The sequence below is a fragment of the Cupressus sempervirens genome, chromosome 10 (genome assembly GCF_028749045.1).
Source record: "Cupressus sempervirens isolate cs-2001-9-10 chromosome 10, ASM2874904v1, whole genome shotgun sequence".
NCBI classification, from domain to species: domain Eukaryota; kingdom Viridiplantae; phylum Streptophyta; class Pinopsida; order Cupressales; family Cupressaceae; genus Cupressus; species Cupressus sempervirens.
In genome coordinates, this window is record NC_143127.1 from 876,558,991 (window position 1) to 876,577,422 (window position 18,432).

The window sequence follows — 18,432 nt, forward strand, 5'->3', positions numbered from 1 at the left end:
TAACCAACTCTTCTGATGCCAAATTTGTAGAACTTCCATTGTCAATGATCACCTTGCAACATTTTTCAGCCATCTTACATCATGTCTTAAAAAGACTTCTTCACTAGCCTTAGGTCCACTTGGTGAACCCTCATCATCTCATTGAATCACAACATTTCGATTACCTTGCACATTTTGAGAGGATCTACACTCAAAAGCTCTTTGTCCCTCTTTACCACATTTAAAAAAATTACAATGAAAACCACCTCTAGAATAAGAATTACCTCTTCCTCAATAAGAACTAGTACTTGCTTGATATGAATTACCACCTTTCCAATTAGTCTTGCCTTTTTCATCATTATTCCATTTAGATTTTCCTTTTTCTTGCACAAAATTACTAGATCTATTACCTTTTCCATAAGATATACCTCTGCCTCTTTAGAATCTACTACCTCTACCTCTTTGTCTTTATTCATGCTTCTTTGTCAAGATCTCCTCAACTTTCAAGGCATATTGGTATGCTTCTTCTACTCTCCAATTTCAAAAAACTTATCTCATATTGAATTCTAGATCTCAATTCATTTATGCACCTTGCAATATTCCTAACATCATCATCCACATGTCCAAATTTTATGTCCAATCTATAGACTTCCTCAATATATTCCTTCACACTCATGTCTCTTTGTCTCAAATTTTACATCTTTTTGAGCAAACTTGGTAATCAACAAGGAGGAATTTTTTCTTTATCTTGTTCACCATCTTCACCCAAGTTTTCATCTTCTCCTTTTCTCTCCTTTGTCTATCAGTTTGTAAATTCTCCCACCATAGTGAGGCATGTCCTTTCAACCTCGTAACTATAATTTTCAGCTTCCTATTATTAGGAGAGTTTTCATACTCAAAGAATTTCTCCATATCAGAGATCCAATCCAACATAGTATTGGTATCCAATCTCTCATCATAAGGAACAACTTCCATAGCAAGCTTTAAATTAGCCCGATACAACACTCTCAACAACCTTTCTTCATCCTTGTCCTCTTCATGTTCTGGATTAGGGTTTGGTGCTACTACTTCATCATCACTTATATCATCAAGATGTGCTCCTCTCCTCTAGGCTGTCTCTACAAAATCTAATTTGGCTGCAATTTGTCTCAATGTATCCAATATTGTATTATCATCATTTCCTCTACCTTGAACCATCTTTAAACATCAAGGTCCTAGAAGATCATAACCCTATGAAAGTTATAGGTCAAATCCATAGATCTACCACCGTACAACCCAAATTCACTTAGGGTTCTACATGATCCAATCACCACAAGGATGAATCAAAAGTTCTAATACCACTTAACACAAGGAGGAAGTGAACAATTAGGACCTAGGGCACACGCTACAAGAGCTAACATAGTAGAAACAACACACAAGAAAAACATCAAGGAGAGAGAGAACAAAATATATCTTATAGATTCATCAATTGATCAACATACATGCCTGGTTGTAAGCCTTCTAGGTTACAGCCATATACAATCAATTCTAGAAAATTGACATTCCAATCATCCTAGTCTTGTTCAATCTAATGTTATGCTCTAAACCCAATCATAAACCTCTTTAAATACTAGCCCAAATGGCTTGCAAAAGATTCTAGAATAGGAAAGGCCACAAGTTGGCCTAATACAAATGCTAACTAATAAACTCTTACATGTGCAACTACAAGTTGGCTCACATCAAATATCAACTACATATATAAAAATTAAATGCAAGCAAAATCAGCCCAAATAGGAACTAGACATAGACTACTTGAAAAATTGGCACTGAACATCCAAAGGAATCACTCAACAACAACTACAAACTCTACATCTCAATGCTCGATAACTAAAGAAATAACTTAACATCCAAAGGAACTTGGCAATCAAAGAAACTCACTCGACAATAAAAGGAATCCCTCGGCAACCAAAGGAAATCGAAAACCAAAGGAATAACTCAATAGCCAAAGGAACTTTGTAGTAACTAGTAGAATGAACAAAAATGCAGTATTACAAAGAAACCCAATATGCTGCTACATCAATTTATGGAAGCCATTGGAAGGAAAAACAAAGAATCAGGAATCTATGACAAATGACAACTGGGATCTTTTGGATAGAAAGACACTTGGAAACATTTGATTATGCCTAGCACCATTGGTATGAAAAACCCTATGAAAAACTCCAGTGAAACTATATGAAAAACCCTCCACTTCAAACAAGGTATTTATGATGAAGTGTTTATTTAATATGAAAATGAAAAGCCCTCTACTTCAAACAAGGTATTTTTCATGAAGCATTTATTTAATATGAAAATGATAGAAGGTGGATCTATTCTGGATCATTTAAATACATTTAATACTATTACTAGTCAGTTATCTTCTTTGGGTATCAATTTTGATGAAGAAATTAGGGCTCTCTTGGTTTTGTGTTCTTTGCCTGAAAGTTGGAATGCCTTGGTAATGGCTGTGAGTAATTCTATTTTTTGATCTAGTACTCTAAAATATAATGATGTAATCGGTGTTATTTTGAGTGAGGAAACTAAAAGGAAATTCTTAGGTAGATCTACAATAGGAAGTGCTTTGAACATACAAAGCAGAGGCAAAATGACTGAAAGATAAAATAATTCTAGAAATTGTGGAAAATCAAGAAGAAAGTCAAAGGTGAAAAGGTCTAATTCTAGAGGATCAAGAGATTGTTGGTACTATGGGAAACTAGGGCATAAGAAGAAAGATTGCTAGACTCAAAAGAATAATGAACTGGATAAACCAAAAGGGAATAAGGAGGAAAATGTGGTAAGTAAAAAATCCAAAGATGATGTTTTGCTTCTGTCTTTAGAAAGTGTTGATTATTCATGGGTTTTAGATTCTGGTGCTTCATTTCATGCTACACCTCATAGAGTTTATCTCATTGATTATGTCCAAGGGGATTTTGGGCTTGTTTATTTGGGGAATAATGAACCCTGTCAGATTGTTGGAAAATGAAAAGTTAAGATTAAGTTGTAGAATGGGAATCATTGGCTACTACATAAGGTAAGAAATGTTCCAAGGTTGAGTAGGAATTTAATTCTAGTAGGGAAATGTGGTGATGAGGGTTGTGCAATTACTTTTAATGATAAAAATTGGAAGGTTTCAAAAGGTTCCCTTGTAGAAGAAAAAGGTGTTGAAGTAGGCACCTTATATCTTTATAGAGGTTATATTGTTCCTTCTACTTTGATTGTTTCAGACAAAAATGAATGTTTAGGAATAATTGTTGCAGTTGAGCAAGGAGAACAAATAGCTATTGTAGATTTTGATTTAGTGTTGTGGCACAAAAAACTTGGGAACATGAGTGAGAAAGCTATGAAAGTACTTCATTCAAAGAAACTTTTACTAGGTATAAAATGTGTCAATATGGATTTTTGTGAAAGTTGCGTGTATGGAAAAAAAAATAGTGAGTTTTGTGAAGATTGGGAAGGAAAATAATAGTGAGAGATTAGAGCTTGTGCATAGAAATGTATGGGGACCAGCTCAGATATCTTCCCTTGGTGGTTCTCATTATTATCTTATATTTATTTTTGATGCAACTAGAAAAGTATGGGTTTCTTTCCTTAGATAGAAATCTGATGTATTTCAAACTTTTAAGCAATGGAAATGCTTGGTTGAAAATGAGACTTGAAAAAAATTAAAATATCTCATATTTGATAATGATGGTGAGTATTACAATCATGAGTTTGAAGATTATTGCTCCACTAATGGTATTCGTAGATAGAAAACTATTCCAAGAACTCCACAGGAAAATGGAGTGGCTGAACACATGAATATGACTATAATGGAGCATGCACAAAGCATGAGGTTGCATGTTGGGTTGCCCTTACATATGTCGGTGGAGGTTGTCAATATTGTTGTATATTTGATTAATAGAGGTCCCTCTACTCCTTTGGGTTGTGGTATTCTAGAGGAAGCATAGACCAGTAAGAAGGTGTGTTATTCTTTTCTCAAAACCTTCGGTTGTTAAGCATTTTCTCATATAGATTTTGAAAATAGAGCCAAGTTGGAAGCTAAGTCAAATAAATGTGAATTTTTTGGATATAGCATTAGTGAGTTTGGTTATAGGGTTTGGGATTATGAAAATTGTAAAATTATAAGTAGGGATTTCATATTCAATGAAAAGGTGTCGTACAAAGATCTGTTGTAGCAACATGAGAAGAAAGAAAATGATTATGTAGTGTTGTATGATACTGCAAAAGCTAATGTTCCAACAATTCCTCATGAAGTACAACAACTGCAACAACAAATTCCACACATACCAGTGAATGTTAGATGATCAAGAAGGCTAATTTGACCTCCAAAAAGATTTTCTTCCTCTTTGTATTCTATTTTACTTACTAATATTGGTGAACCTAAATGTTATGATGAAGTTTTATAGGTGGATACAAAGATTTAGTGACAGTCTACAATGAAATAATAAATGGACTCTTTGCTAAAAATAAGACATGGGATTTATGCAAGATGCCTGCCGATAAAAAGGATTTACAAAATAACTGGGTTTATAGGTTGAAAGAAGAGCATGGAGGTAAGAAAATATTTAAACCTAGGTTAGTTGTAGAAGGATTCACACAGAAAAAAGGCATTGATTTTGATGAGATATTCTCTTATGTTGTTAAAATGACTTCTATTTGCAGTGTTTTAAGTATTGCGACTACTCAAGATTTTCATTTTTAGTAGTTTGATGTTAAAATGACCTTCCTTGATGGTGATTTAGATGAAGGGACATATATGGATCAGTCACAGAGTTTTGAGGTAAAAGGTAAGGAGAACTTAGTGTGCAGATTGAAGAAAAGTTTATATGGCTTGAAGCAAGTACCTCAGCAATGGTATCTGAAATTTGATAGTTTTATGCATGACCATGGATGTAGTAGATGTCATTTAGATCATTGCATTTATTTTAAGAGGTTGGATGATGACAACTCCATTATTTTATGTTTATATGTTGATGATATGCTTGTAGCTAGGTCTAACATGGATCACATTAAGGGGCTGAAATGCCTATTAGCGCATGCATTTTCTATGAAGGACTTGGGGGTAGAAAAACAAATCCTTGGTATGAAGATTTCTAGAGAGAGCAAGAACAAGAAATTGAAATTATCTAAGGCTGATTATATTGAGAAGGTTTTTGAATGTTTCTCTATGAAGAATGTTAAAGCTTTCAGCACACCTTCACCTCATCATTTGAAGTTGACTAAGGAGATGTGTCTCATGACACAAGAAGAGGAGGATAAGATGTCTAAGATACCTTATGCTTCAGCTATAGGAAACCTTATGTATGGCATGGTAGTACTAGGATAGATATTGCACATGTAGTGGGAGTTTTGAGTAGGAATATGAGTCATCCAAGAGTTGAGCATTGGAATACAATTCAATGGATTCTTAGATATTTGAGAGGAACATCTAGTAAGTGTTTACACTTTTGTGGCTATACTACTTATTTACAAGGATATGTTGACTCATATTTGGTAGGGGATATTGATACTAGGTGGAGTACTAGAGGTTATGTATTTACTATTGGTGGGGTAGTCATGAGCTGAGTTTTTAGGTTAGAGAAGGTTAATGTTTTATCCACTACAGAGGCAGAGTATGTTGCTACTACAAAGGTAGCCAAGGAAATGATATGGCTTCATTTCTTCTTGGAAGAATTGAGACATCCACAACATGATAATTATTTGTTTATAGATAATTAGAGTGTCATTCATCTTGCAAACTATTTAGCTCTGCATTCAAAGGCAAAAAACATATAGTTGTAGTACCATTTCATTTGGTCTATTTTAGATGATGGATAGATAAAGTTGGATAGGATACATATAGATGAAAATCCAATGGATATGTTTACAAAGGTAGTGACAAGGGAGAAGCTAAATTCCACTTCAACTTTGGTTTGTCTTTTCAACTGAATAGAATAAATGAACAATAGTGTCTAGGGTGGTTCGATATATTCTAGTGGGAGCTACAAGTTTAGCAATGCTATGATCAATGTCCAAGTAGGAGGTTATTGTTGTGGAGCCTGATTAGTCTCCAAGTGGTAGATTTTTGTGATGTGGAGCCTAATCAGGCTCAAAGATTTATTCCGCATGGTTTTTTCCCCATATTATTTCTATGGGGGTTTGGGTGTAGTGCCCCCAAGATGTATGGGGTCCTAGGGTAGGACCCAAAGTGCACTCCCTATCATAGTCTAGGGTGGGGTTGAGGGGTAACACCCTTGTGGGGGTTTTTAGGGGCAACGCCCACAAACCCAAAAATGCCCTTATATTGTAAAAGGCATTAGTTACTATTTTTCCTATTGGACGACTTATTATAGCCCTAATTTTGTAAGAAAAAAAATGTTGTATAAAATGGCTTAGGATTAGGGAATTTATAATGAATGGAAATATTGTAGCTTCTTGCAACTGTATTGAGCTATAAGGGATTATGGATTGCAATTAAGTTTTAATCACTAGATAATAATAATACTAGACTTCTTGTTGGTCGACATAGCCTAGGGAATGGGTGAACCACATTGAATCTTTGTGTCTTGTGTTCTCTTTTATGTGATTTACTATTTTTTGGTATTGGTTATATTTGCATGTAAGGGTTATTTATGTCTAAGGTTAATCCAAAAACTTGTATGTAAAGGAGTCAAAATGTGATTTGGGATTATTATAATTATTATATCTAAGTCACATTATCAGTTCTCAAGGAGTACACATGGATCCTTAAAAGATTTGTCCTATTATTGAGTGGCCTACTCCAGTGAACCCGACATAGTTGAGAGAATTTTTGGGGTTGTGTGGGTTCAATAAGAGGTTTGTTAGTGGATATTCCAAGCATGCAAGACCCTTGATGGACTTGATGAGAAAGGGGGCTTTCTTATGGACTCTTGAGGCATAGGAGTGTATTGCTAAATTCAAGGATTTGATGACTTCTTGTCCAGTGCTAGCATTACCAAATTTTAGCAAATCTATTGAGTTACAGTGTGATGCATCTGGTGAAGGTGTTTGAGCAGTGCTTATACAGGACAAGCATCTAATTGCTTATGAGAGTAGGAAGCTCAGGGGGTCTAAAAGGAGCTTCAATATTTATGATAAGGAAAGTTTGGCCATAATGCATGCTTTCACCAAATTTAGGCATTATTTAGTGGGTAGCAAATTCAACATAAAAAAATCACCACAATAGCCTAAAACATTTATTTGGGTAGTGTGATCCTAATCTTAGGCAATAGAAATGGGTAAATAAATTATAGGTATATGATTTTGATACTATCTATTTTAAGGAGACATAGAAAGTAGTAGTAGATGCCTTGTCACAAAGACCCTACTTGAGCTTGATGAAAAATATATTAGAGGATTGGAGACATTTGATCCTTGTAGATTATGTAAAGGATACATGGGCATCAAGATTGATAGATGGATTGATCTAGACTAGTGATTTCACCCTTGTGAATGAGATCATCATTTAGAAAGGGTGCATTTATTTGATACTAGGGTAAAAGGTGAAGAGGATGGTGCTAATATTTTATCATGACTCCCCTATAGTAGGAAAATAAGGTTTTTACAAAACCTACCAGCAGATTCATGAGCACTTTTTCTTAGAAAGGGCTGAAAGATGAGGTGTTACGATATAGAGTGTCCTACTTGCCAAAAAAATAGACTAGAGCACTCTTATCCAATCAACTTACGTAAGCCACTTTTGATTCCTGATAGGAAGTGAGAGTGTTTATCCATGGGCTTCATCATGAGATTGTTGAGAGCCCAAGGTAGAGACTATATATATGTTGTTGTTGACGGGCTTACAAAGTTTTGCCATTTCTTCCCAATCAACACTACATACACTACTACATAGGTGACATGTTTATTCTTCAAAGAGGTATTTAGGTTGCATGGTTCACCTCAAAGCATTGTTAGTGACAGGGATAAAAAGTTTATGAGTCACTTTTGGCATGAGTTGTTCAAATTGTGTGGGACAAAGCTCACTCAAAGTACTAGCTACCACCCCCAAACAGATGATTAGACAAATATAGTGAAGAAATGGGTGGAGGGATACCCTAGGAATTACATAGCAGGGCAAAAAAAGGCTTGGGTTAGGTGAATATATCTATGTGAATATTGTTATAATTCCACTTATCACATGCCTATCCATATGTCACAATTCATGGCATTATATGGATATGAGGCACCAAGTTTCATGGATTTGTTGTTGTCAGATAGTAGAGTGCCCAATTTTGGAGGTCCTTATTATAGGAGAGCCAAGACATTATGAAGGCTCTTAAGGATAATATCACCAAGGCACATAATCAATAGTCTAAGCATTATGCTAATTAGAAGAGGACTAAGAAAAATTTTGAGGTAGGTGATTGTTGGAAGTGTTTTAGAATAAGTGAGAGGGGGGGGGAGGGGGGCGGGGGGTTGGTGTTTGAATCAGTTATTCAAGGTCTAAATGCCCTAATAATAATTTTTCACTAATTATAGTGAGCCCATTAAACTATTCATGCATCCAAGCTTAAAACAACCATCTTACCAAATTACAACAAATGAACATGCAAGAATAAAACATGCAAGATCAACACATGAAACAATGATTTATGTGGAAACCCAATTTGGGAAAAACCACAACTAACATGCTACTCAATTTTTAGTCTTTTGAAGTGATGCCCTATTAAAGGCTTACAACACACTACTAAATGTGAGCTTGTTAGAGGATTTCACCACACTATTAGGAATGGGCATGGTCAAAGGACTTTGGAACATTCACTTGGAATGTTACCCTATTAAAGGATTTACAACATTGCTATTAAACCAATATAACTTGATAGGATTTATACTAACTATTACAATTGCTAGAGAGTAACAATAAGGGCTTTTGATCTGATACAACTCACAACATATGTTGCAGATTTCAAATCATAATTCAGTTCAATCCTTTGCTTGGCTTCAATCACTGCGGCTCCGACAGCTTGTCTTCCTCTAAAGCTTCATCTCCTTGAGTCTTCTTTCTCATCATACCAATGCAATCATCTCTGTGGTCACCTATGAAAATAGAGTTTATGTGCTCTCTTCCTCCTTAGTACATTCTTCAACACTTTGTGCTTTCATACTTGACCAACCCTTAGCTTCATGACTTTATGACTCCTTAGATAGAAATTTGGAACAATTTTCCTACTCGATTCTCCCTCTCTAACTTTAGGTTTTCAATATATTAGTTAGGATACAATGTATCTATTCTATATGTTGTTTTCATCTAGAAACTTTGTCTAGAATCCAATTGTATTTGCCCAAAAATGTTTTACATAGAGTTCTATGCCACTAGCTCATCATTCTTATCTTCACTTAGCACTTGATATTTACTCAACACTTGATCTTTACTCTACTCCTATTGAGAATTTCCTTGGCTTGAACTAGCTTCCTCAGCTTCCTCTGATGAATTTAATCAAGATTTGTAGACCGTCATATTACAACTTCTTCTTCTATAATTTCTAAGTGTAGCCAACCTCTTCATCTTCAAGTATATTGTCAATACATCACTTTATCATTGGCTAAATTGATCTTTGCACTTCATTCCAAAACCATAACTCAACCTTTCTCTTGGGTTCTTTTGTTACATCTTATTGATTCTTCATCAATCAACTAAGTGATAGCTCTTGGATCTTATAAGCAATTTCCATTCTAGCAAATAGCAAGTTTGACATCAGTGACAAAATAATGATTGAACACATTCTGTAGCAACAATATATTTCATACAATGATCTTTTTAAATCAGATTACAACAAGTGATGTGGTATATTTGATGTTGTAGCCTTACCACCAGTTCACTGTCAAGAAGAGTGATGTCAAAAAACTTATACCACATTATTATGGGCCTTTTAGGGTGATCAAGAGAGTTGGAGAGGTGGCTTATGAGTTGGATTTCTTGGCAGAAAGAAGAGTCCATAATATTTTTCATGTGTCATGTCTCAAAAAGGCATTAGGACACTAGATTTCTTCCTTCTAGAGTACTTCCACCCTTGGATGATGAGGGGAATTTGGTTTTATTACTAGAGCCTATCATTGTGTTTAGGGAGATGAATTTGAGGAGACATACTATTAGGGAGTACTTGGTGAAGTGGAAGGACCTGCCAATAGAGGATGCCACTTGGGAGAATGAAGAAATTTTGTAGCATCCAAAGTTGAGATTGCTTGGGGACAAGCAATTACAAGAGGGGTGGACTGTAATGTCCCCATCTTTTAGCATCACATTGGAGTTCTTAGCCTTTATGTTCTTTGAAGGATAAGTGGAGAAATAATGATAAATTGATTAAATTAATTTCTTATAACGTCATTAAATAAATTAAAATTAAAAGGTGACTTTATATTTAATTAATTTATTTTTCTAGAAGCACAACTAATTATTGTATTAGAAAGGGGGAAGCTTCTAGAGAGTGCATTTTCTAGAAATACAACTAATTATTGTATTGGAAAGGGGGAATCTTCTAGAAAGTGCAATAAAATAATATTTAAATCTCCTTCAAGAAGGGTGAAGGAAAAGAATAAATAGGGAGGGCAACCTCATTGTTGACCATCAAATGTGTTTCCATCTACTTTTTCAGATAGCATGTGGAGCCAAGGGTTTCTACAGTTGTTATATTGATCATTGGGAATGAACACTCCCATTGATTTTCATAACTAAGGTGGTGAAATATCTTCCGAAGGGTTTCAACTGCCAAAGAAGACAAATCAGTCTTTTCATCATGCAAAATTTGTGGCCTAGGGCCAACTTTGTAGAGTAAAGAACAAGTTGGAATTTCTTACAATGATTTGCTATAGGAAAATTCATGTTTTCCTGGAGCAACTCTAGGTTTTTATCTACTACATTTTGCATTTTTTAAGAGTAGATATTTAGGTCATTTGTAGGGTTTGTAAAATCTATCATAATTTTATTTATATTAGAGTTTTATATCAAAATTCACATGCCCAAATGTCTTATTGATGTATATGCATATTTTCCTATTTGTAATAAAAACCAACTACATATTCATTGTTAGTTTCTTGTTGTGCTCTTTGGAAGCATATTTATTAAAGTTTGGCATTTAGAAAATAATCAGAATTTACATATGCAATATATCTCTTTCTTGCAAAGTGTTTGACAAAATGTCAAACAATTGAATTTGACAAGGATTTTGAGTTTCATAAAGTTATAACCTATTGGGGTTATTACACAAAAACACTTATCATACCAAAATTTTGATTACTCAAAAATATAAGTCAAAACTCCCTTGATTAATATGCTTGGGTCTACAACTCAATTTTGACTGTTGTACTAATAACTTGGTAAACATATATTCTATTTATTTTTTTTCAAAATTGTTTTTGTACATGTATTCCCTCTTGTATTCTTACTTGTATATATATATTTCCCCCTTGATTTTGACACAAATTCCAAAAATGCATAATTACAAGGTAACACCAAAATGTGAAAGGAAATCTCTATATACCTTCAACAGTATGGACATTATCTTGTCCTAATGCAATACTTTGGAATCATGCAAAGCTATCTAAACCTCAGCTAATAATTCTATCATGCGATCAACTATTGAGAAGCATTTTTCATGGATAAATTTTTTAGGATGCCCAATACATTTTGTCATTGCATCCATGTTGGGAAGTATCATAATCTATATTTCTCTAAGTGTATCTCTTATAGTTTCTTCTTCCCTCAACAACTCTACCTACAAGTCTACCAAATATTTGATCTTCATAAAATGTGCAAAGCTTGTGCTAAGATCAAGTGACAACTAATATGCACTTGCCTTCATATGAATATCTATCATAGACATCTTATCCTTTGTTTCTTTGGTGAAATTTGATGTATCACTTAGCTTAACAAATAAAGAAACAACAATATTTACCGAATTTTCAAGAGTAGAAAAAATGGTGGATAATTCTACTTGATTTATGGATATTTCCTATGCCACCTTTTCTAATACTTTATTTTCAAATTTCCTATGTGCCCTCTACAAAACTTTTTCTTGACCATTCACATCTTCATTATATATTTGAACTATGTCAACAAGTTGATCCAGAATTGGTTTCTTTTCATCAACCTCTATGTTAAGTGCATCAAAAAATATGCCCTTAATATCTTCAAGCACTTGATTCCTCTATTTCCTTTTGACTGTTATCTTTTTTTTTCCTTTCCCTTTTCTTCCAAAAATCTCCAAGGGTGTCCATTTGACTAGGAGTTAGATTGGAGAGATCCCAATCTTCTATACCTATGTTCTCCTCTAGATCAATTTCATCAATAGAGGCTTCTACCTTGTTACCCTTTTCTTTCTAAATAGTAGAGGGAATGATTTCCTTCCCTTTGCTCAAATCCTCTATGCTTGATTGAGGCATCACCTCAACCATCATTGCACTTGTTGTAGAAACACTCAATATAGAAACAATATTACTCAATGGAGAAATAACAGTAATAGTAGAAAAAACTTACTATTGTTGGATGACACTTGGTCTGGTCTACTGCTATGACAAGTGGAGCTTGTTTCTTAGTAGATGAAGTGGTGGAGACAACACTCATCATTGCACTCAAAATAATTACTCCAATAGTCAATTGGGTGCTTGATGGAATAGTATTTACCTTAATTGACTTGCTAGTAAAACCTTCTCTAAGTTGGATGGCACTAAGGTTTTCCTTGGAGAGAGTGGGAAGAAGGCCATTACTTCTATTGCTATCTTCTCAAGATCTAATTCTTGAATACTTTGGATTTTAGGAAGATGTCCACTTATTTCCTGATCCTCATCATCATCTTCATCATTATCCTCTTTTTCACCATCCTCTTTCTCCTCATCATCTTTCTCAACATCCTCTTCATCATCCTTTTATTTATCATCCTTGTCATCTATTTATACAACCTCCACACTAGGCATATGCAATCCATATATGTTTTTCCATGTCTTTTTGTTTGATTGCACCACAACTTCAATATCATTTGAAACAATTAGGAATGCATTGAACTTAGGGTTTAGCTTTTGGTCATTCTTCTTCAATGATTCCTTCACTTCCTTGTTAGAAAGATTTGGCATAATTTTTTGTAAGGTTTATTTGTTGATATCCTTGGAAACATTGACTACATTTTCCCATTGATGTGCAACAACCTTCAAAATGATATTAGGAGCCCATTTGGTTGGTTCCTTTGGAGAGTACTTCCACTTTTCCATTTTATCCACTAGGGCATCTTCAATTTTCTTTTGTTCCTCCTTGGTCCCTATTTCATACTTAACATATTTGAAATTTTCCATACCTCCTCCATCTTTTAGTTTATTGAGTCTTTCTTGTAAGTTGGGGGTAGACCTTTTGAATGTTACTTTTTGTTCCTCTTCATCTTCTTCATCTTTCGATTTCAGCTTCTTCCTAGATTTTGTGGGTCTCCTTGTAAAGAAAGTACGTGAGGACTTGGCAGGTTTTGTTATGATAACCTACTCCTTTTTCTTGGGAGGATCTTCTTCTTTAGATTCTTCTTCATTTGCATGTTACTCTTCTCCTTCCTCTTCATCAATACCATCTCCTTTGCCTTCTATCAATAGAGGAGGAGAACTAGACTTATTTCTCCTTTCAAAATCTTTTCAACCTTCTTCCTTCCTCTCTTCAAGGCTTGATGTAACTTGATTTCCAAAGAAATTTTGGCCTTATCTTCTCATAGGTACCAAAGTATGGCTCCTTAGGATCTAGTTGCTCATTTACAAGAGCCTTAATTACGTCTCTTGTATCATTAATGTTCACCTCATATCCAAGAGGTTTCACTCATTCCACCCTTGGCCTAACTATCTATATATTCACCTCATCACAGTCCATAAGGAAGCATATATCTTGATAATAGTCATCCACTAGCTATTTGGGAATCCTAAATATACTATGCATTCTCTCCTTGAATGTCTCAAAGTATGCATCCATAATTTTCTTGAAATTGTCTCCCATATCAGCTATAAATTCATTTATCTAACATAATACATGTATATCCTTCTTCCTAACCACAATGCCCTTGGGAGGAAAGAAGTTTTTAATGTCGAAGAACATATATGTCAAGAGTGATTAAAACTTATATGTATTAGTCTTTGATGCCTAAATTCTCACCATGTTCTTTCTTAGTTGCTTCAGCTACAACTTAGCAAGGTTAAAAGACATTGTTCATGACCACCTTCAAAGCTAGGTCAACAACTTCAACAGCTTCACCAAGAATGCTATTCAATCAAGTTGAACTATAAATTTTGTGGGAAATTACTTGTATGCCAAAATTGATCTCCATGTCTATATTTAAGTCATCATTAATGTGTTGTAGAATAGTTACCTTGGTGATAGCCTATTGAAGTCAGAAAGTTCCTTGAAACTCAATAAATTCTTCAAGTTGGTAAATTATTCAACTCAGTAAGAACTTTGAACTCCCCATCCATGTCTAGGGTTGGTAATGTCTTACAACCTAACCTAGCTCGATAAGGTCTTAGAGATCACTTCAACTATCATCTAATTCGGTGATCATTGTGTATCTAAAATGTGGATATGAGGTGTCTCGTTAGAATCTTAGTTTGAGTAATCTAAATGCATAACTAGTTTGAATTGGTTGTATTACCTAGCTCATTGACTTGGGTGTCAACATTTTCATGACTTTGGCTTGCATTCTATGGAGATTTCATTACCCATAATTACCTCATTTGACTTTTGATATTGTTAGCCTTTTCTTTCTTCTCATCTTCAACTACACCCTAGTTCATACAAATTTTGGCTATATGACTAAGTTATTTATATATAAAATATCTCCTATTACAATCTTTCTTCCTCATGTCAGTTCTTATGTAGTTTGCTCCAATGTGCCCATATTCACCACATAAGTAACATCTACAACATGTATTGTAATCCCAACTAAATATTGATTTGACAATTTTATTTGTTGAGTTGCATTTCTTAGTCTTGCATTCTGAGGATTTATCCCCTTGTTTATTGTAATTTAAGAACTTTCCTTCAAACTTAGTTTTCTCTATGCAATCACTTGCTCTATATCCGTGTTTGTTACAGGTGTAATAATTTCCATTGAATTTTGGTTTACCATTGCTCCAATACTTGTTTAATGTATGCCCTATTTTTCCACAATGATTACAAGTAGGCCTCTCATTCTTTTGAGCTCCTTGCTAAGATGATTCTCCTTCATCTATATAGCCTAATAAAGGTTTTCCTTTTTTTTCTAAATTTAGTTTGCTTGTCTAATTGATTAATGCTTTCTTGAGATTTCATTATTCTCTCATTGGTTTTATTTTCCATGTTGAGATCATTTTGCAACCATTAATTATTTGTCCTCAAGTTGATTAACTCTTGATTTGCATCATTGATTTGATCAGTCAAACCTACTTGCTAAAGAGATAGTTGATGAATTTCATTTTCCTTTTCTTCTATCTTTTCAATTGGTAATCTCTTCTCTTCTTTGGCTTTGTCTTTTTGTTCCATGTTTTCTCACATCTTGACTGATTGAATTTCTTTTTCTCTTTTCATCTTTCTAATTTCTTCATGAAGAGTTAGATTATTTTCAAGTAGGTCTTTGTTTGCTACATCAGCTCCATCTAAACTTTTATCTTGGCACATGTCTTCAAATCTTTCTTCAATGTAGAGATTGTCATTTGGTTGTGTTGCTAGTTGCTTCCTTATTTGCAATGATTGAGAGAGATGCTATTTTTCTTTCTTTAGTTGTCCCATGGCCAATTACAGGTCCAACTTATCATACTCAATAGCTTTGTCAAGCCTTTATACCTCAAATTGCCTCTGATCTTTTCTCAAGTGTCTAAACTTTCGATGTGAGAACCAATGCTCTGATACATTTTTTTTTGAAATATAAGATAGGATAGGTGACTCAAAGGGGAGGAGTGAATCAAGAACCAAGAAAACCTTTAACTTAATTCATGAATTAATCCTTCATCAATTATTTTGATCTAACTGCATGAATGAAATATTGAAAGTAATATAAAATTCATAACACTTGAGACAATATTTGGTGACCCAAAAACCTTCTGAATAGAAAGTATAATTGGGGTGGGGATGATACATACAAGATTTATGACTATTGTATAAAGTTGGCCTATTAAGGCTTACAATTGAACACTTCTAGTGATCTGCCTTGATAGGAGCATTAAGGATTGTTAAGTCCACCTTGTTGAAGGATTTATACAATACAATGAAGTATTCAATCGATTAAGAGATTCAAAAAAAGGTTGTTAAGTCCACCTTGTCAAAGTATTTGACTAATGCTCATATCAATATCAATAGACAACTAACCTTTTCTCTAGAACTTGGTTTTCTAAATGATATTCCTTTGATGTAACTAATCACCTTTATGTGATAGATGAGAATCTTCTTTCCCTTTTACTACTTGTAGCCTTGTATTCTTAATTTGCATTCATTTACTTCTTCTTTATTACTCTTACTCTATCTCACATTTGGATATGATAAAATGTATAAATCATATATACCAACCTAATTAATTACCTTCTAGAGTTGGCTACAACACTAAAATTAAACAATATTCACTAAGTCAACTTGTTGCTGATACTAGGTTTTGAAGACCACTCAGGTTATATTCTAACACTCAGAAATAGTGTTAACTCAAAAAGCTTTGGCACTTAGTTGACACTAGTTCTTAATCCACATTGATCACCTAGTTGTACCTTACAAACTCAGCTAAAACTTGGTGACCTGGTGAACACTATAGAACTTGGTAGACATTGAAGGACTTAGTAGACACTACAACTCAATCAACACTATCTTCCTTAAGCTTGGTAAACACACTAGCTCGGTAGACACTGATAAGCTCAGTTACCACTACATTGCTTGGTTAACACTATTTTCTTCATCATTTACACTGATGAGATTGATAGACTTTGTGAATCTAGGCTTATACCATACTCTACCTCTAAAGCTTAGTATACTCTATGAAGCTTGGCTTATACTGTACTTTGCCTCTAAAGCTCGGTAGACTCTTCTTTCTATATGTGGAGCTCAGTAGCAATGTAAACAAACTAATTAAGTGTTTAGTCACTAATTGACAATTATGTCAACACTATGTTGTGTGTCTTAATTCATGTTCGTTCACATTATAATACTCCTTAGAGTGTATAATACTTCTAATAGAGTAAATAATCTTGTGTGTTCATCCCCACCATGATTTTTCCCCGAATAGGGTTTCCATGTAAAATATATTAGTGGTATGTTCTCATGTGATGTTGTGGACCTTTTCTTGTGTGGTGGTGCCTTATTTCATGAAAATGATAGAGGCCTCCAAATTCCCTTGTATGCAACTTTTATGGTTGGTTCTCTAGACCTTTGCTATTTTTTGGAAAGGTGTTTATGTACTAGTTCTAGCATTCATGTAAAACATATGTATGTGGTTATGAGAACCTATCAAAAGCTATTCATGGTTGAAAGTTCCATTTAAAAAATAATAATTAGATGTTTGAGGATTTGGCCTTTAGGCAGTGCAATTTGATTTCCTCTTCATAGTTTTTATTTTAGTTGCTAATATTTTGTTATGGGTGGGGATATTGTTCTTGTAAATCTTTTCTTTCTATTCATATTGTTATAGGTTCTAGATCTCACCAAAATATTCTTGTAAATAGCTTTGAGTCCCTTCAAAACCTATTTCTCTCCATAAAATTTTTTTTCACATTTACTTAGTTAGTATTATATCTTGTATCATCCAATCATATTTTTGTACACTAACTCAAGTTCAATCATTGCAACAAAGTATTATTGAACCTTCTTAGACATTAAGTCTTACTTGGGCTTGGTCATTTTTCTTCAAATTTTACAATAGGAAATAAGATCAATATCATTTTCTTTCCAATTCCTTATTATACATGTCCCATCATAGTATTGTAGCACATCCTACCAGATTACTTATGCTAAAGCATTGCTAAAATTCTTTATATGACTTACATTTTTTTTTGTCCCCACTTCTCAATATTGTCCCCAAAGTCCCATTCGTTCTTTCATATTTCCTCTACTTCTAAAATGCTTATATTACAATGTTAGTTAAAAGGGATTAAATCATTATATATGGTAGTGCCTCTTCTCTTCTTTCATCGTAATTTGGAATTCATAGTTTTTTTTGTGCATTAATTTACTTATGTTTATTTTATTTCTAATTTCTTTGAGGAAAATTTTCAAATTATTATATCTAACATAGATATCTAATGTGATTCTTTTTGGATGAACAATTATAGCTTTGAACTAATTTCCAATTGTATAATGCAAGGCAACAATTAGAGAGATTGTGTATACCACTGTCTAACATATTGAAGTTGTTTCACTAGTTTTGACCTACTATGAATCAATCTACCCTAGAATAGACATAATTTATGCTATTCTATTTTCAAACTTTGGTAGATATTTAAAAATAAAATAGTATATACTTTTCATGA